The sequence below is a fragment of the Corylus avellana genome, chromosome ca4, assembly GCF_901000735.1.
Source record: "Corylus avellana chromosome ca4, CavTom2PMs-1.0".
Taxonomy (NCBI): Eukaryota; Viridiplantae; Streptophyta; class Magnoliopsida; order Fagales; family Betulaceae; genus Corylus; species Corylus avellana.
Window position 1 is genome coordinate 16,577,732 of NC_081544.1, and position 20,625 is coordinate 16,598,356.

Below are 20,625 nucleotides of genomic sequence, written 5' to 3' on the forward strand. Positions count from 1 at the left end.
TATATATATATATATATACACACCTGATATATAAATACACACCTGATATATATATATATATACGTCAATAAATATTGACGTGTCATATTCAACACATAAAAAAAAAAAATGTTGACGTGCTACTTTTGGTATGTCAATAATTACTAACATGGCAAAATTTGATTACTGTTTGCCACGTCAGTAACCATCCTATTTTTTGTAGTGAATCATATGGTATATTTAATGCTTGTCAGCTTAAGGGCATGATATCTACTTCTTAAGCTATTGATTTCCCTAAGCAACGAACTAGGCATGATATTTACTTCAATTCTTTTTTTCCCCAAATGATTTAGTATGGTATCTACTAAGTTGTTCTTTAGGTAAGCATAAATTTATGGAAATAGACAAACACATGAAGTTTAGGGCATGGTATCTACTCGTAGTTCCTCATGTTGATTAAGCCAAGAACCCGTGATGAGGTTCTTTTGTTACTTTATTAAGCCCAAGACTCGGTCATCTAAATTGACTTAATTAACAGATCCAAACACATGCATATGAGGAATTCAATAAACCATAAATTAATCAATTAAAATACCAAAAAATGTTTTAAACAAAGGCGTAATTGAAATCCTAAAAAGACATGATTAGGGCTTCAATCTAGCCCTAATTAAAATATAAACTACATAACAAAATAAAAGTGGAAGAGAAGAAAAACCCCAATTCCTCTTGATCTAGCCTTCAGTTCCTTTCCAGAGCTTGTGCCTTTTTCTCTACACTTTTTCGTAGAGGCTTAGAGGTTTATTTATAGGCTTAAGAAAACATAGAAGCCCTAGTAAACCTAATAAAATCGGAGGTCTAACTTCCTAGTCCAATTAGGATTAGGAAAGCCTAATTTGGGGTGAAAAAGGAGTCTTGGTTGCATATGATTTTTCTCCAGCGCATGAGTGCGGTCGATCCTAAGGGGTTGCGCTTGATCGCACTTCTGCGATCGATCCCACTGATGTTGCGCTCGAGCTCATGTGGGCTTGAGCTTGATTCTTATGCATGCGGGCGCAGCTGCTTGTGCGCGCGGTCCTTTGTCTGATGCTTGAGCGCTACTGAGCTCAAGCCTAGGTCTTGTGCGATTGAGTACAGATGCGCTCGATCCTGGTGGCTTGTGCTCGATCCCAAAGCTCTAGATTTTCCCAAAAATGGCCTTTAAGTCTAAAATTTTCAGAATTGCTTCATTTTCTTCAAAAACCCATAAAAAGACATAAAACACAAAAAGGAAACAAAACATCAAATAGTAACAAAACTAAGAGCCTAACATATGTAAATTAAGGGGCTAAAATATGTATATTTTAGCACTTATCACACCCTCAAACTTACATATTGCTAGTCCCTTGCTTGTGTTTTACTTGTTAGGGAGTAGGAACCAACTTATAGCTTTAGATAGGAGCCTAGAAGCACCTTGAGCATTTTGATTACAACCATAGCCCCTAGACGAACGCTCGTCCTAGGAACGAGCATTCGACCAGAGGCCGGCTCTTGTGCTCCCTAGCCCCCTTAAGAGTCTTAGCATTCTTTTTCGTTAGATGGACCCTCGTAGAATTCTTTAGTATAGCTGATAGTGGCGAGTCGTGTTTCGTTATAGCAGGGATTCGTAATGTTGGAAGGGTTAAGCGAGCACATGAGGTAAGTAACCACTTACGAGCACTTTTCTTAAAAACGTGGGATATGTCAGTTGACTGACCATACGTATGATATGAGCATGTCTAATTTTTATAATAACTCGGTAACTGCCTTAATAAGCTGTTGGTAAGATGCATTATATGACATGGTACACCGGTCCGTGCGATATAATGGCCATGAGCTTACTATATAGACTTGATTTTATGGTCAAATGTGTGTGTTGTTATATGGGCCTTGGATCCAATGGATGTTTCGTGACATGCGTAGCCTTAAAGGGCGGTCACTACAGGACGAACATTATTAGTGGTGTAGGCCACCCGAGGTCGGACTCGGTCGTGCCACTAGTGTTATGTACGGTAGCGTACAATGGTCGGGGCACCAACATTGTATTACAGGTCCTTTGGGACAGCGCCAACCCTATTGAGAAGGGGTAATATCTCGAGTAGACCATACATGATAGTTATGACCTATAAATCATTAGTTTGCTGCATTAAAATACTTAGGCGATTACCGCTATGAGTATACCACTATTTTATTAACCAAACAATAACTTTTATGGTGTATTAACAGAGACAACACATTTTTTTTTTTTTTTTAAATGTTTATCAAAATTGCACTTTTAATTCTGCTTAATAATGAGCTTATGTCACACCCAATTGTGAGGTTTACTAGGTCGTTAGATTTACGCTGTTATTACTCTTACAGGGAACATGTTTCTAGAATCCAAGAGTGGTACAGCTGCCACTACAAACTTGTTATCAGGTTTGTTCATCATTATTGTTAGATGCTCCATGCCTTTGAGATTGAGGTTAATACTTGTACATTTGATGATTTAATAGTTTCTCAGATTTATTTTACTTTCCTATGCATTAACTTTGATAATGCTTAGAGGAGCAATTCCTCATTTAGCCACCAGTTGATTTAAAGTGGGGTAATTGCCAGTAACCTTGCCAGGTTGGCCAATGTCATTTTTGGGGGTGTTACATGCTCTTACAATCTTATCATGTTTGTTATCTTTTTAAGTAACACATTTTCACAAAATGTAGAGTTCATAGCATAGCAAAAATGTGTTTCATGAGAGTCATAAAATGCATGTTTGGTACACAAAATAGTCGTGCAATGCGGAAAAAATAATATCTAGTATTATGTGAGTTTGTACTCACCCGAGTCATACAACTCTTCCAAAAGTCCCCCCGATGGTTCTAAACTCTCCAAATTTGTGAATCCTAATATTAGTTCTATGTTCGAGCTAAAACGAGCATAAATTCTAGAACTTTGAAAACGAAGGCTATTGTTCAAACAATTGGGCAAAATGGGCATATGTTGCTTAAAACACTTATGGGCCAGCGTTCGGGCTCGAGGCCGAATGTTTGGCCAGAAAGTTTCAAGCATAACTCCATTTGGTCCAGCTAGTAGCATGTGAGTTTATACTCACCCCAGTCGTATAGCTCTTCCAAAAGTCCCTCTGATGGTTCCAAACTCTCCAAATTTGTGAAGCCTAGTATTAGTTCTAAGTCCTAGCTAAAATGAACCTAAATTCTAGAACATTGAAAATGGATGCTACTGTCCGAACAATTGGGCAAAATGGGCGTACGTTGCTTAAAACACTTATGGGCGAGCGTTTGGGCTCGAGGTCGAACGTTCGGCCAGAAAGTTTCAAGCATAACTCCATTTGGTCCAGCGATCTCCTAAGCAGTGCTAAACTGATTTTAAGGTTACAAAAAGGATTTTTAACACATCCTAACCCAAAACACATCATCATGTAGCAAGAAATACATCTAATGGAAAAGAACCCTCAAAACCAGGTTAAAACATAAACCTCTAGTTTCTAACCACTAAGCTACTGTAAAACATAAAACTAGTAGAACAACCTAAGAAAAACAGCTAGAGAGAGATGGTTACCTCTACACAGTGAGAATCCTTAAGAAGTTCCCCCTTCTTCTTCAAGAACACCCAAATAATCCCTCAAAATATAACAACAACACTCAAGTAGAGTTTCTCTAGGGCTCAAAGGGCAGAATGGGTTGGTGAAGGGCGTGAGAGGGAGTTTATATAAGGGAGAAAAGCTGTGAGCTCTGCAAGATCAGTCCTACAGTGCAACTAGTGTTCGGTACTATTGTGCTGAACGTTTGCGTACTGTTTAGCCAATGGTTTTAGGGTTGTAGGCGCACGCTCAAACATCAACCAGTGGTCAACAAAAAGTTAATGAACACTTAGGCTGGTCCCCACACGAACGTTCGTGTACTATTGTAGGCGAACGTTAGGGTTGTCCCCTCTGCCGAACGCTCGGTCAAAAAGCCTAAAATTTCCAGAATACCCCTCCAGCAAACCCTAGTGACCCAAAAGTCCAATTAACCATTTGACTAAGCTGTTTAAGCCTAGTAATTATTTGGGTCACTACACCAGATCATACACAAGCTTCTACCATTAAGATGTCTACTGGTGGGTCGGTAAGGAAAGGCAGTCGAAGAAGATTAGATAGCGGGGAGCTAGAGCAAAGGCAAGGAGGGAGCTTGTTGTTCATATAAAGTCTTAGCTTTTCAAAGGGCTATAAGTATATATGTCTCTATTTTGAATATTCTTCATTATAGTTTCTTTTGGGGATGTATATCTTTTGTTGTGTATATATCCATACTTGCATATATGGCATTGTGTCACATGTAATACTCTAGTATAGTTATTATTTGTTATATAAAAGATACAATCTATAAACTTTAAATACATACATGATCATGTCAGCTTTATGTATGTGTTGTGCCTATTCTCTTGTACTATTATATTTCTATTGCGATGTTATGGAACTCTTGTTGGGAATTATGCCCTAAATTCCAATGTTTTATTTTTATGATATTCGAGTTTGTAATGAATAAAGTTATTATTTATTGATTTATTAAATTGAGTATATGGCATAGCCTTTTTTACATGCTTATTACTATTATTATTATTATGCATGTAAGTGGTTCTAAGATTACATTGAATATGGTTTATGGTGTGAGTAATAAGATTATCACACAAGATCTTAGATCATAAACCTTGTAGTCTTAAACCTTTTATGTTCCCGGTCATTAATGGAATTGGGTATTCCATGCTATAACATAAAAGAATGGTTTACCTAGTCTTTATTGGAAAAAAAAGGAAAAAGAAAAAAAAAAGTTGTTTACATAATCATACAATTAATTTCTAGTAACATATAGGGAGTCCCAATTGAGTAACGAAGGTTCAAATTTTCTCTTGGCCCCTTTCCATATGTCATAGGAGTTGCCACCTTTGGAATTGCCGGCAAGACGGCTTTTCAAACACCATATAATTTGGCGATATCTCGCTCTCAAGCAAACAAACGGCCTTTGTGCACACAGAAAATTCTTTTTAATTAAAATAATGAGGCCTATTTATTCATTCATTCTAAAGACACCATATTTACTTCAATGGCGCCTGCAAGTCGTAGCTACCAACTCTCTGCAACCCCCTTTGCGATATTCGCACAACTGCTAGCCATTTCAGTTACAACTCTTGTGTTTGTTCTCTTCCTGCATTTTCGGGATGGCTTTGCTTTCAAATCCGACAACAAACAGAAATTTTCAATGTATGCGTGCGCATGTTTATGTTGTTGGACCATTAATTCCTGTTTCTTGTCTGATTTTTTTTTTTTTTCTTTATATGCAGTTGCACCCTTTTCTAATGGTGATTGGGCTTATTTTAATTGGAGGAGAAGGTAAGGAAAGCAAGCTTTATTATGTACTCATAGATTTATTTTCAAAAGCTTTTTCTTGTGCTTTATTTGTGCTCCAATCTAACTATTTAGCCTGCATAATTGGGACAGCCATCCCTCTTCCTTAAACTCCTCCATATTTGTCATCCACGTTTCTACTCTCTTTCATTGATTGATGATAGAGCTTCCAATTCAAGTATAAGTCTTGAATGTGAAAAATGGAAATCGGGTTAGAATTCTTTCTAGTTTTGGTCATTTTAATTTTAAGATCCCATTTTTTCAATTTAATAGATTCAAGACATGAGTGTGGGCTCATCCTAAATTCGAGGCCCTTGTCAATCTTCCCATAAAATAGATTATAGAAATAATTATAAAAGTATTCTACTCATCAAATAATTTCTTTTTTTTTTTTAAATAATAATAAAAAAAAATCGTTAGCCGCTAGCCACTGCTCCATACAGTGGTAGCTCATGTCTAGCTCCTAACAAAAGGGATAGCTCGTGACCACCATCTTAGAGGCGTGGCTAGCAACCACACCTAATAGTGGGGGTAATTCGTAGCTTTCCCTTAACATAAGATCGTCCAAATCACGGCCACTCCCCTGATAGGGTATGGCAATGTTTTTTAATTATTGAGTTAAATGACTTTTTATTACTAACGATAACTTTATTTAGAACTCTTAAACTACTATGTGTTTTAAGAAGATCTCCTAAATTTAAAAAAAATTCAATTTCGCCTCTTGAACTTCTAATTTGATGCAATTGACCCCCTGGTCAATTTTTGCTGTTAAACCATAACGAAAACCACTAAAAAGACCAAATTACCCTTCAATTTTTGCTTCTTCTTTTTTCAATTTAAAATTTTATAAAAATTTCAAGGGTATAAAGGTCATTTCATCACTTTTAACTTTCAAAAACTGACGGATAGAGTAGATTGTATCAAATTGAAACTTTGGTGGATGAAATTGATAAGTTTTAAAATTTGAAGAAATCTTTTTAAATTGAGTGTAGTTCAGGAATCCTTTATGAAGTGTTTCCTTATTATTATTCTTTAGATTGGATTGATTATTGGCATCGTGTATGAACAGCTGCTATAACTAATAGGTTTGTTTTGATGTAGAAGATGAAAATGGTTACATAGTAGAGCAATATATATTGCACTGAAATACCATTTTGGATATATATGGTATTTTGACATATTATTTTATGGGCTAATGAAAGATGCATAATATCATATGAAGCAGCTATCATGGCATACAAGACGGTCCGTGCTGAAAGGAGGACGCGAAGAGGGGTTCACCTCATATTGCATGTCATAGCTCTTATGGCTGGAATTTTGGGAATTTCTATCATTTTTAAATTTCACCACGAGACAGGATTAGGAACGACGAATATGCAATCCTTGCATTCCTGGCTCGGCATTATTACCTTTTCCATGTACGCTTTGCAGGTAATGTTTGGTTCGAAAATAATATTGTTTCATTTTACTTATAATTTATTCTATTCTATTCTAACTTATTTTATTATGATTTCCATAAAATCTTAATAAAATAATTAAAGTAGAGTTAATATTGGAATTTCACTAATGAAAATGAAATGCGTTATCTTTTCTTTCTAAAATCTCAAAAATATTTTTATCTAGACTTGGGCCAGAAATGGTTTATTTTGATTTTCTCCTAACTAGGTTAACCATCTAAGACCATAAACTCTCTTAATGGGCCCAAACTAGTTACACTTAGCCTATTGGCCCGATGGGCATAAAACACACCTATCACTTTGTAAAATTTGGATCAAACAACCCCCAACAATTATGGGCTTTAGATATGAGATTCAAGCTAGATCATTACCATGAAACAATATCATTAAAGGGCCATTAGGTTTTTTTTTTTTAAAACGAATTAAGTTCTTATTTCCAAGGACAAATATTTTCTACAAAAAGAGAAATATATCTTGTAAAGACACAGATAAATAATTGGATAAAGTTCACTTAACCTCCTCAAGCTACCACCTCAATGACAATTTACCCTCCAAACTACCAAAACAATGACAATGTATCCCACAATGCTAGCAAAAAGACAAAATTACCCCTATAAAATTTTCAATAAGACAAAAATACCCTTAAAATTTTGAAAAAAAAAATTAAATTTTAATATTTTTGTTTTTATTTCAATAAGGGTAATTTCGTTATGTTATTAAAATTGGGGATACATTGTCATCGTTTTGATAGTTTAGAGGGTAAATTGTCGCAATTGATAGTTTGGGAGGTAGATTATCATTGGGGTAGTAATTTGAAGGGGTTAAGTGGACTTTATCCTAAATAAATTTGAAGTTATCAAACTACCATCTAATGTTCACATTTTCATACACTTGGCTATTTACAAAACCCATGGTCATCTAAGATAAAATAAAAGTAGTTTAAGAAAATGAAACATATGTACATGGGTCTAGCTTATTAAAAATGTTTTTATGAAATTGCATAGTATGTGTTTTCATAGGTATGAAAAGATCTAACAATATATGGACTTAGTTAACTAGTAAAGCAGCATAGTCACATTTTCATGGTTGAAATAAAATTTTCAATTCTTAAGCAAAACTTCATGGGGGTAGAGTGTTGAACTTGTGAAATTGAGGTTTTGAAACCCAACAAATCTTGGTCGCCTCTCTAAAAGTAGGTCATCTCCTATTGCCTAGCTTCTTCAATGTAAAGCAACTTGTTTTTCAAAAACTAGGTGGTCTACAACATGAAAAGTTTTGTGATTTCAAGGCATGATAATTATCAATCTTTGGCTTAGTTAATTAGGGTTAAGTGTATGTAAATCAATTATTTAATCAAAATTAGGATAAGTTGAAATCATAAGATTTTTAGTCATATTGTCATGAATTAATCCATTAAACTATGCATATCATTAGGGTTGAAATTATATCATAGATGAGAACATTAATTTAGGAAATTCATTACCCAATAAATTCGCCTCTCACATTTTAGTTTTTTATTTAATTGTTAAATTAAATTAAAAAAAAATTATTATGCTGACGCGGCGAAACGGTGCGTTTTGATTGGGACTAAGGGCGGTTACCAAATTTTGACGGTAGGGATTTTATTGGTATTTTGATTGACCCAAGGAGTAAAAATTCAAAACAATAAAAAATAACTTAGGGAGAATTTAATTTTGGTGCATTGACCCAGGGACTTATAATATATTTACCCTTTTTATCAAGCTAACAAGGCCCAATACTGTTGACCTGTATAACTAAGCCATCTCCTTAAGCTGAGAGTGTCACAAATTCTTTCTTTTGTTTTGGTTGTTAGGTTAGTATTAGTAATGTGTGAAATTTGAGTTTGAAACATCACAAAGATATAATACGAATGATTTGCATAATAAGAAAATAATAATAATAAAAAAAATCTAATAATTATAACTCTATAGGCAACAATTTGATACTTAAAATTTGTGAATGATAGACAATCAATATCCACAACCTGAAACAAAAAGCTTGTTACTTTATTGTCAAAGTAGAATTTCAAAACTTGTTTTGTATTTGAGTTATTTATGTTTGGGTTTTAACAAAACCTGTTCTTCAGTTCATGTTGGGTTTCTTTGCCTATTGCTTCCCGGGGGCAGAAATGTCAGCAAGAGCAACACTTCTTCCATGGCACACATTTGTTGGCATGGTCATCTTCCTCTTGGCAGTAGTAACTGCTAAGACATGGTTGGCTATCTTCATCTATGGACCGCTCAACAGTGAAGGATATATAGTGAATTTTACTGGCCTCTTGATCTTTCTATATTCAATTAGTGTTACCCTCACTGTCATTCTCCCTCGACGTTATTAACAACACTTGGAAAAAGAAATGAGTTATCTGTTACGTCCCATCCGTTGTTGATTTATTTGCTAAGTAAATAAAAATATTTTGGATTCTTTTAATAAAACTACTTGGCTCCTTTGTAAGGTGTCTACATTAAGCATATGACAATTTTGAGTTTTATTTTTTATTTTTTATTTTTAATTTTTAGCAAAAAGATCTGAATTCTCATTGATAAAATTAGTTACACAGAAACATAAAGTTCTTGTAACACAATGTCACAAATACACTCTGGAATAGTATTCATCCAGGTTCTATCTATAACGTTCCTAGTAGCCAATTTAGCAAGGGAGTAGGCTGCTCCATTAGCATCCCTACGAACATGACTTGCTTGCCAACTAGAAACATCCTGTAAGACCATCTTCATGTCATCCACAATGTGGCCAAATCTAGCTCCTGTCGGGGTCCCCTCTTGTAAAGCTGTTATAACTAGCTGGGCATCTCCTTCCACCATGACGTTCTGGATACCTATATCCTTGCAAAACAACAGTCTGTGAAGCAACGCCAGAGTCTCCGCCACAGTAGCTTCGAAGCATCCCAATCTCGTAGTGCTTCGAGTTGCCTTTACCTTTCCAGTGTGGTCTCGTATTAAAACACCCATTCCCACGCATCCTTTTTGTTTGTCGCAGGCAACATCACAATTCATTTTTACCCACCCCTCCGCCAATTTCTGCCATTTCGCCACAGGCACTGAACGAGCCCCTTCACGTCCCTGGTTCAACAGTTGCAAATCCTCCACTGCTCTCTTAGCTCCTTGTACCAATACATTTGGATGACTAAAAGCTCCTTCGTGTAGCCACGTATTACGTCTGAACCAAAGCCTTTGGGCAGTAACGGCAAAAAGCTCAAGATCAGTCCCTTCACATTTCTTGAAAAAATGTTCTGCTACCTGTAGAAAGTTTGGAGCATCGTATGTGCTTTTCTGAAAAATTTTAGTACTGACCCCCCACACATCCTTTGCAGCAGTACATCCCCAAAGAAAATGATAGGCAGTTTCCTTCTCCAAATCGCATATGGGACATGCAGAATCTTGAATGATTTTGTGCCAAACCAAATTCTCCTGTGTAGGTAGGAGGTTATGGCAAGCCCGCTACATAAAATTCTTCCAAGTGTTTGGAATATTCATCTTCCAATGTTCCTTCCAAATTTCACTGTCTCCCACCTTCATAGAGCACTCTGCTTGATGGAAGGCTTCACGATCTTTTGCCATATAATAGGCACTACTTATTGAAAACATGCCCCTTGCATTACCTTTCCACACTTGCTTATTAGGCTGATTTGTAACACTTATTGGAATGGCTTGAATGGCATTAGCGTCCTTCGGATTAAAAATCACCTCAATAAGATGCTTCTTCCACCAATGTGTATCATGATCAATGAGGTCACTCACCATAGCACCCTCTACCATAATTTTTTGTGGGGATTGAACACAGTAGGTGGATGGTGTTGAAAGCCACTTGTCTCCCCATATGTGTATACTTTCTCCATTCCCAATTCGCCACACTAGACCCTCTTTGACCAAGTCTCGTGTACTAATAATACTATTCCAAGCAAAATAGGGTTTATTACGCACTTGTGCTTCCAATATTATGCTCCTCATATGGTACTTTGCCTTCATAATTTTAGCTATCAAGCTATCGTCCACGCTCCATAGTCTCCAACATTATTTGGCAAGGAGAGCTTGGTTAAAACAATGGAGGTCTGATAAGGGTTAAAATATTCATATTTTAGCCCTGTAATTTACAATTTTTAATTTCTTAGTCTTGTTATTTTGTGCTTTGTTATTTCTTTTTTGTGTTTTCTCTGTTTTGTAGGTCATGGAAGAAAAGGAAGCATTTCAAGAAAGTTCAGCATGAAAGACAAAATTTGGAAAAGCTGGAGTATGCGATCGAGCATACAAGAAGCTGGATCGAGTGCTTATGCGCTCGAGCGCCCAACACAAAAGATTGATCGCACAACTATGATCGAGCACCCAACCTTGTGATCGAGCACACCCGAGCGCCCAGTTTCGGAAAGGGCCTTTTTCACATCATCTAGGGTTTTCAAAGTCCTAGTTGAATTAGGATTTAGACCTCCAATTTTACTAGGGTTTCTAGGGGCTTCTAGGATTTTCCTAAGCCTATAAATAGACCTTTAAGCCTCATAGAATGGGGGGGACAATTCCAAGAGACAACTTTGGAGAGAGGAATTGTAGGCTACTTTATAGGAGTCATTTTCGGTTCTTTCTTTTCCCTTTATTTAATTATGTGTAACTAACTCTTTAGTTAGGGGCTAGATTGAAGCCCTAATTATGTCTTTTTAGGATTTCAATATTGGCGCCTTTGCTACTATCATATTTTGGTATATTTAAATTGATTATTTTTTGGTTAATTGAATTCTTCATATGAATGTGCATGATCAACATATGCATGTGGTATGGATTAGTTATTTAAGTTAATTTGGATGACTAAGTCCTGGGCTTAATAGAGTGACAAGAAATCTTGTCATTGGGGTTCTTGGATTAATCAACATGGAAAACTGGGAGTAGACACCCATGCCCTAGGCTTCATGTGTTTGTCGATTTTCATAGATTTATGCTTTCTCAAAGAACAACTTAGTAGACACCCATGCTAAATTCTTTGAGAAAGAAAAGAATTAGAGTAGACATCCATACCTAATTCATTGCTTAGGTAGATCCATAGCTTAAGGAGTATACACTCATGCCCTTAGGTTGGTAAACATTAAATATACCAGTATGATTAGCGCATTGGCATATTGTTGTCTTAATTAGTCTAATTAGTGGTGGATGTCAAAACCCTAACACTTTCATTTATCTTTATTTCTTTTTCATTATATCAATTTTGTGAAAAATCTTGATATTTAATTTAGAAAATCAATTCTAAGCAGAATCAACAATCCTCGTGAGAATGATCTTGTACTAGCACCCTATATGATTTTTTTGATCTTGTGCATTTGCGAGTTAAATGTACATTTATTCGCCTATTAATTTAGGTGGATATTTGCACAACAAGGTCCCTAAAGCCCATTCCTCCACGTGTTTTTGTCAAACCCATTTTCTGCCAACTCATCCAATGGATTCCAGCCCCCTTTGCTTGGTGACCTTACCAAAAATTCTCCAAAAGTGAGTTAATTTCTGCACAAAGAACTTTTGGCAAAAGGAAGACACTTATGCTATACGTAGATATAACTTGAATGACCGCCTTCAATAAAATTTCCTTACCCGCCTGAGATATGAATCTTAGTTTCCAATCTTGAAGTTTTTTCCATATACGATCCTTAATACCTTTAAAGGCTTTTTTCCTCAATTTTTCCACAAGTGCCGGTAAGCCTAAGTAAGTATCGTACCTTTGCGAAGATGGGATGCCTGAAATCTCCAGAATCTGTCTCTGAACATCAGCAGGGGTGTTTCGGCTAAAGAAAATAGCAGTTTTCTCCCGGTTCAGCTGTTGACCCGAAGCAAGCTCATAGGAACGTAACAGAGTAGTTAAACTTGTCCAATGACACATGTCCGCCTTGCAAAACAGAAAGCTATCATTTGCAAAAAATAAATGGTTGATTCTGGGCCCCCTCTTAGAAGTTGGTACTCCTGTGAGCACCCCATCCCGTTCCGCCCTTGACAGTAGGGAGCTTAGAGCCTCTACACCTAGCAAAAATAAATAAGGAGAAATAGGATCTCCTTGACGGATTCCCCTAGATGGATAAATCCTACCCACCGGGTTACCATTGACAAAGACCACATAGTTTACAATACTAACACCCATCATCACCAGATTAATCAACTGCTCAGTAAACCCCATTTGTCTCATAACAGCCTCCAAAAAACCCCATTCCACCCTATTGTATGCTTTACTCATATCAAGTTTGACAACCATGTAACCCTTTTTCCCATACATGCGTGTGTGCATAATGTGAAGAGTTTAATAGGCAGCCCGGATATTGTCCGTAATTAATCGTCCCGGGATGAAAGCACTTTGATTGAGAGAAATTACATGGGGCAAAACTTTCTTAAGTCTATTTGCCAAAACTTTTGATATGAGTTTGTAAAGCACATTACACAAGCTAATAGGGCGAAAATCAATTACAGAAACAGGGTTCTTTGATTTTGGAATGAGAGCAATGTAAGTAAATTCTTCATTAATAAAACCAAAATTGAGAGAATTTAGGACAGCTTAGCAAACCTCACTCCCCACTGTTTCCCAATTTTCCTTGTAAAATCCGGTAGTCATCCTATTCGGTCCTGGTGCCTTCAAAGTTTACATTTGCTGCAAAGCTGCTAAAACCTCATCCTTAGAGAACTCAGCTAGCTGACCCTGATTCATTTCCAAAGACACTTTCCCCTCCAAATCATGCAAACACGTGGTCATATCTCTTGGTGTGTCAAATGTAAACAAATTTTTGTAATAATTAACAAAAGCTTGTTACATATCTTCTGGGTTTTTCCATACTCTACCGTCCAAATCAATGATCTCATATATAAGACAATTTCACCTTTTTTGATTGACACATGCATGGAAAAACTTCGTGTTCCAATCTCCACCTTTTAGCCACAATTCTTTGGATCGTTGCCGCTAGTGAAGGTCCTCCTGCTCAAGAAGGGTGTGCACCTCAAGTTGGAGTTGCTGGACCTGTTTCTTGTCCGTGAGCCCCTCCACTCCTTGGAAGTCCTCCAAAAGTTTACTTTTTTCTACTATTTCCTTCTCTTTATTTCTCTCGTACCCTTAGTCCACCTAGTTAAACTTGTTTTACAATTGTCAAGCTTTCTAGTCAAGTTTTTCCATTTGTCCCCATGGTGAAAATTTTCCCTTCACATGTGAGTGATGATCTCCTTGCATTCCTTCTCCAAACCCCATTTTGCCTCATAATAAAAATTCCTCTTGGCCCTCTTCCCTCATAAAGTGTTATTCAGCCTTATACAGACTGGGTTGTGGTCAGAACTATGGGCCACTTCAATCTTCACATGTGCTGATAGGAATAAAGTGCACCAATCAGTCGTGGCCATTGCTCTATCCAACTTCTCCTCTATGAAATCATACTCCTCCCTTCCATTATTCCAAGTATATTTTGGTCCATTGGCTCCTAGTTTGAAGAGCTCACATGCAACCAAGGTATTCTTGAAATTCTGCATCAAACTCAGGGCTTGTTGACCTCCTCCACATTTTTCTGTATCATCCAGGATTTTGTTAAAATTACCCAAGCACAGCCATGGTCTCAGTTCTAGATTAGCAATATCTCTCAGACTCCAAACTTCATGTCACTTGCTAGCATCCAGATGACCATAAAACCCTGTAAATTTCCAAGATCCCTCTTGTCCCCTCAATTTAATTATAGCGTTGATGTTTCGTCGGCTATAATTTTGAATTTCTAGGCCCACTCCATCATTCCATAACAATGCAAGACCTCCACTTTTCCCTACACAATCCACTACTAACAAGTTTTGAAAACCAAATTTTTGTTTTAGTTTCTTCAATCTACTTTGGTACATTCTGGTTTCCATCAAAAAAACCATGTTGGGCTTCTTGACCTTCACCATATGGCTTAGGTCCCAAACTGTTCAGGGGTTCCCAAGCCCCCGATAGTTCCAACTTATAATAATCATTGCGGTCAACGGGTTTGCCTAGCAGTCCCCACCATTCCCGATCCATTCCTAACCTCTAGCTCCAACTCATCTTCACCTGTAAACCACGTTTTTCCTTAACCCTAGTCCTTCCTCGTCATGGCTGCCCCTTTGCTTCATTGACCCAACCTCTGGATAAGCTTCCCAAAATTTCAAAGTTTGGTGTATACTTCGTGCAAGCCGTTTCCACGTGGTCACAAAAGGGCCACTACTTCCTACCGGGTGTTTTTGGCCCATTGCGTGCAGGTGGAATAAAACTTGCCCCTCCCGAGCCCACTATCCCATTTTCAGTGACACATGCTTAGGAGTCCCCCAACTCTTCAACGTCCGCATTTACAACTGTTGGTGATAAGCTAGTATGAATTCCTTGTGAAGAATCCTCCATAAAAGGAAAAGAACCCCCAACGGGCATGCCAATATTTTCCTCCCTAAATGCCTTGGCCGAAGATGTATAATCCTCATTAATTCCCATTATTTCCTCCCCAATATTTTCAGCCGTTGACTCCCTCTAAACCTCTTTCAAAAAGGCATTTACTTTCACATGAAATTTTCCATGATTTCCGACCAAACATCCGAATTTGCCATCATCACTGTCCATGTCTGTTACGTTCCTGCTTCTAACCGGCCCCCCTAGCTTCCCTCCGGCATGCCCCACTAAACTTCTCTATCTCATAGGGTGGTCCTCTTGATTTACCTAAACCTCCTCCCCCACTTGACGCCCCCCCGTATGCTCTACTTACATGGTCATATTTCCCACCATGCCGGTTTCTGTCCACATTGAAGTGTCTGATTGGTGAAGAAACCCTCAACCATGGCCCTCGCACCCTAGTTTGGTGTTGCTCCTCGTTTCAAGCAGCCGTCTTTCCCATGGCTAATAATTCTACAATTGAAACAGTATCGAGGGAGACGCTCGTACTGGAAATCCACTCATACAGATCTCCCTTGGAGTTTTAAAAACCTTCCTCTGGATAAAGGTTTTGTAAGGTCCAACATAATCCTTATGCGCAAGAACTCTCCCAACCCCAAGCCATCCATGTCAGTATCCACCTCCTCAATCGATCCCATCATTGATCCAATCAAAATACCTACGTCCTTGTTCATACAGGCCAACATCAAATTGAGTATACGTATCCAAAGGCTGTTTTCTCGAAAACAATCTGTGTTGGTGGTGTTAAACCATCAAACTCCTCCACAGAAAATAGAGTTCCTTCAAAGACCCAAGGCCTCCTCTCCATAACTCTAATCTCGTCCCACTCATGTTCAAATTCCATCAAAAAGAGGTTCTCTCCCAGTACTTTGAATGAGAGAGTTCATGTTGGTCGCCATCCATGTATTAGGGTTGCTCTAATGGTCTCCTTGCTTACCAAACGATTTGCAATAAGTTTTTCGATAAGGCACAGTTTGCCTCTCTGCACATTCCCTTCCATCTTTTGTTTCGATATTTCCAACTCCAACTGCTCCTCTTCCAATAGGGAAAAATTCCCCAACATCCTTGTTACTTCCTCCGCCATTGTTCCTCTACCTTGCTAATCACTAGAACAATACAACTGCAAAAGTCAGAAAATAACGTGAGAAAAGCTTCCTTCTCCTCTAGGGTTTGCGTCTAGAGAGAAAAAAAAATTTAATACGACAATTTCGAGTTACACACATAAATATGATCAATTTGATACACACAATAGTATTATGTGTTAGAGAATATGTGGGCTTGTCCCACATTGCTTATGTATGAGAGAGACTCTCCATTTGGCTTCAATATATTAACGTCTCCTATATATATATAGGAACAAAGATTTAATTTTTTATTTTATTTAAAGATGTGAGATATATTTTTATACGTCTTTTTAACTTATAATGGAAAATGATGTGTTTAAATTTTAAAATTAAATTATAATGAAGAATCCTGAGCATAGCGCGGGTTATAAGCTAGTTACTCAATAAAAGCAAGATGTAGCCTATAGGGCTTTAGTGTGTATGTGGACGTAGGCATATTGCCGAACCACCTTAATCTTGTGCCTCTTTATCTTATGTTGGTTTTCTATTCCACTTTTTATTTCCGCATTTTAAATTCTATCATGGTATCTTGGTTTTTCTTTGATTGTTGCATACGGGCAATGCCTTATTGAAGCCTTAAGCCAACATCATCCTCTTCCTCTTTTCGCAGCTGCAACTTTAGTCTAACACCCAAGCTTCAACCCACTACACATAAAAAAATAAAAAAATAAAAAAATAATTTATGCGCCATATATTTGGCTACTTTCAAAATTGACTGTGAATTTGCAGTAAAATGCAATTTGCGGTGAATTCTAACCGTCCATTAGTGGTTTTGTGGCGAGATTCAACCGCCCCTTGGTATTTGAGGTGAGATCTGACAGTCCCTTCGTAATTTGCAAAGAGATTCGACTGCTCCTTGTTGTTTTGTGGCGAGATCCAACCGCCCCTTGGTGTGTTGCGGTGACATCCAACTGCCCACAATGGTTTACGGAAAGATTCAATCGTCCATTGCTGTTTTCGGCAATTTTTCAATAGGATTGAAGCTTTTAATGCATTTTCTTGTTTATGTTTTTATTTATAAGAGTCCCTATTTATATTGTGAACTTCAAGATAAAACACATTGAATACTTCAAGCCGTTTTAGCTTGAGGGGGAATGTTAAAGAAACAAATCTAGAAAATCTAGATGTAATGTGTAGTAAATCTCAGAAATTAATAAGGTTGACTATGCATGATTTGGGCCTTGATTCAAGGGATGTGCTCCATCTTCTCAAGTCTATACAATAGACTCTTTGTAAGCAAAAGATATATTGTGAAATAAGAGAATCTCTTCTTCTAAGATATATTGTGTAAATTTCAAAAGATATATTGTCGTAATAGAAGAAATTGAAGAAGAAGAAGAAGAAGAAGAAGTGTGTTTGGTAATAGGTTTATCTCGTAACCCTGCATATATTCCTATTCTAGTTCAGAAATATGCTATTCTGGTTTAAGTCTCATATTTAATTCTGTTTAGTTATGGGAATAAGGTAATCCTTATCCTAATTTATGTAATCTGAGAATAGGATATTATTCGGAAAAAAGGGATATATATTGGTTGAAAGAAAGAAAGAAAGAAAAAAGCCCAAAGAGGCATGTTTGGCCCATGTGGCGAATAAATAAATAAATAAATCAAAAATCAAAAAAATCAAAAGAGGCCATAGTTGCCCGTATCTTTTTGGCTCTTTGTTGGCCTCATTCATTTGGTCTTTTGTTGACCTAGACCTATTTTTTTTGGCCCTTTGTTTGGCCCATTATTTGGTATTCTGGCTTTGTGGTAGTGTTTGGAAGCCTAGGCCCAGCATTTGTGGTATTGTTCAAACTCAAGCCCATTTTAGCCCATAGTTGCTCCCATTTTAGGTCCATAGTTGGCCCATTCTGGCCAAAAGTTGCTGATGTTCAAATCTTGGCCATAGTAGCCGAAGTTCATGTTCAAGAACCGCTGATGTTTCAAATTCCGACGCCATCACCTACAGTCTCCTCCACCACTGATCAAGGAACAAACTCAAGATTTCACAAGTCTTCACCTCGAGTTTAAGGGGGAATATTAGAGAATATGTGGACTTGTCCCACATTGCTTATGTATGAGAGAGACTCTCCATTTAGCTTCTATTTATTAAAGTCTCTTATGTACTATAAAATTACTCAATAAAAGCAAGATGTAAACTATAGGGCTTTAGTGTATAGACGTAGGCATCTTGCCGAACTACCTTAATTTTGTGTCTCTTTATCTTATGTTGTTTATTATCTTATATTGTTTATTATTCCACTTTATGTTTTCACATTTTAAATTCTATCATTATGTGCATCGGCAAGTTGAAAAAAATAATAATAATAAATTTAAAAAAAAAAAAAAAAAAAAAAAACCAGGGTAGTCTGCAGTTAAAGGTTGCGTCCAAGGGGGGAAAATGAACATAATTTGGTGACTCTAAAGGCTAGTGTGAAATTGGGGTTGGGTTGACTCAATTCAAAGGAATTTAAGAACCAAACCTAGCTGCATTGAGTCTGACAAATTAAACACATAACCCAACTCATTCCTTCAAATTGGGTAGTTTCAACTTGGTTCGGTTTGGATTGTTCTTGAATTGATAAATATAACAATTTAGATTGTGATCTCATTTGGGTCACTATTTCTAAGCCATATATAATTATAGGGAGAAAAAAAATTAGACCCCTTCAAATTGTGATCTCATTTGCACTTGTCCTTTAAACTATCACATGTGATAGTTGTCCCCCACTAACAACTACTTAAGTACAGAAAGAAAAAAAAAAAAAAAAAAGTCCACTTGATTAGTTGTTGTGGTTAGATGGACTGATCGACATCGACATCAATATTTTGGACTTGAAATATTCAACTTGTCCTTTTATATATATATAATGTGGGTGTTAAGGGAGGTGATAAGATCAATCATTAAGGCTAAGAGATGGTCAAATCATCCCCAACGTGCTGATTCAGCCAGCCCGAAACACTTAACAGTAGTTTGTACATCCCCCGAAACGCTTGGGTGATGGCTGAGCCACCACCAAGGGTTAGGGTTTGAGGTGGCTAAACAATCTCTTCAGCAACTCTTTTTTTATTTATTTATTTAAAATATGTATGTTCCAAATGGCATGGCTCATGAAATCCACATATGTGCAAGTTCATAGGGCTTATAAGAATTGGGCTATACCTGCGCTCAGGATGTTGGTACATAAAATAGCACAGGAGTCTCTTGTTCGCTAGCCATTCGTCGTCTGCAACGTTAGAGAAAACCGGATGATCATGGCTTGACTCGGTATAGCATTGTGGGAGAATGCGTATCCCGGGTTGGTGATCTTACATACCAAGTATGAGGTCACTACTATAGTGTAACCCTAAAGGTGATTGAAAATGTCTCCTCGTGGATGTTCATGTAAAAATCCTTTCTATGGCTTTGCCAAACAAAGCTATTAGAGGATCAAACCCCTCACAATTTTAGGGGGAAGTACTCCAAGTCCCTCATTTTCTTCATAAAACTTCAAACAATCCTTTCTTTCACTTCGCCTACCACCCAAAGCTACCTCCAACCATGTCAAGCGGCGGAAACCAACATGAATCACCTCCAATCACTCCATTCAACTACTAAATTTTCCATGGGTTATTAGGTTTTGGTTGATAATAAAATATTCTCAAAAATTGGTTTTTGTGACATGTTTTGCCGGGTATTACATTAGTTCAAGAGGTGAGTATATTTTCCTTTTTAATTATTGTTGGACCTATTGTATATATTTCTCTTTTTATCTTGTAAATTAAAGCCCCATTTATTTTTTAGTAAGCATAATCTCTATATCTTTAATTCTATCCTTTCAAAAAGATTCAATCAGTAGCAATTGTTTAGTTTTTAGGTTTGCATATTTCTACAATCTTTTAGCAGTAATCTGATAAGAAAAGAGAAACGTACACATATTCTCCTTAAACTTTAATTTCATTGTCAATGTCTCTACCAAACTATCAATTATGTAAATATTTTCCTTAAACTATCAAAAAATGTCATTGTTCCCCAAGGTCAACAAAAAGACAAAAATAACTCAAAAAAATTTCAAGAAGACAAAACTATCCTTTTAAAAATTCCAGATTCAAAGGAATTTTAGGAAAGGTATTTTTGTCATTGTAGGGAACCTTGACATTTTTTAAGAACTTAAGGAGGGACATTGACATCTTTTAGTAATTTAAGGGGAACATTGACACAATTAATAGTTTGTAAAGAACATTAAAATTACGTTGTAATTTGGAAGAGAGTATGT

At 36.9% G+C, this 20,625-nt stretch overlaps 1 pseudogene; it reads left to right on the forward strand.

Annotated features, from left to right (window-relative positions):
* Window positions 1–5,075: 5,075 nt before the first annotated feature.
* Window positions 5,076–9,193, forward strand: LOC132177249 (probable ascorbate-specific transmembrane electron transporter 1; annotated as a pseudogene).
* The last annotated feature ends 11,432 nt before the right edge of the window (window positions 9,194–20,625 follow it).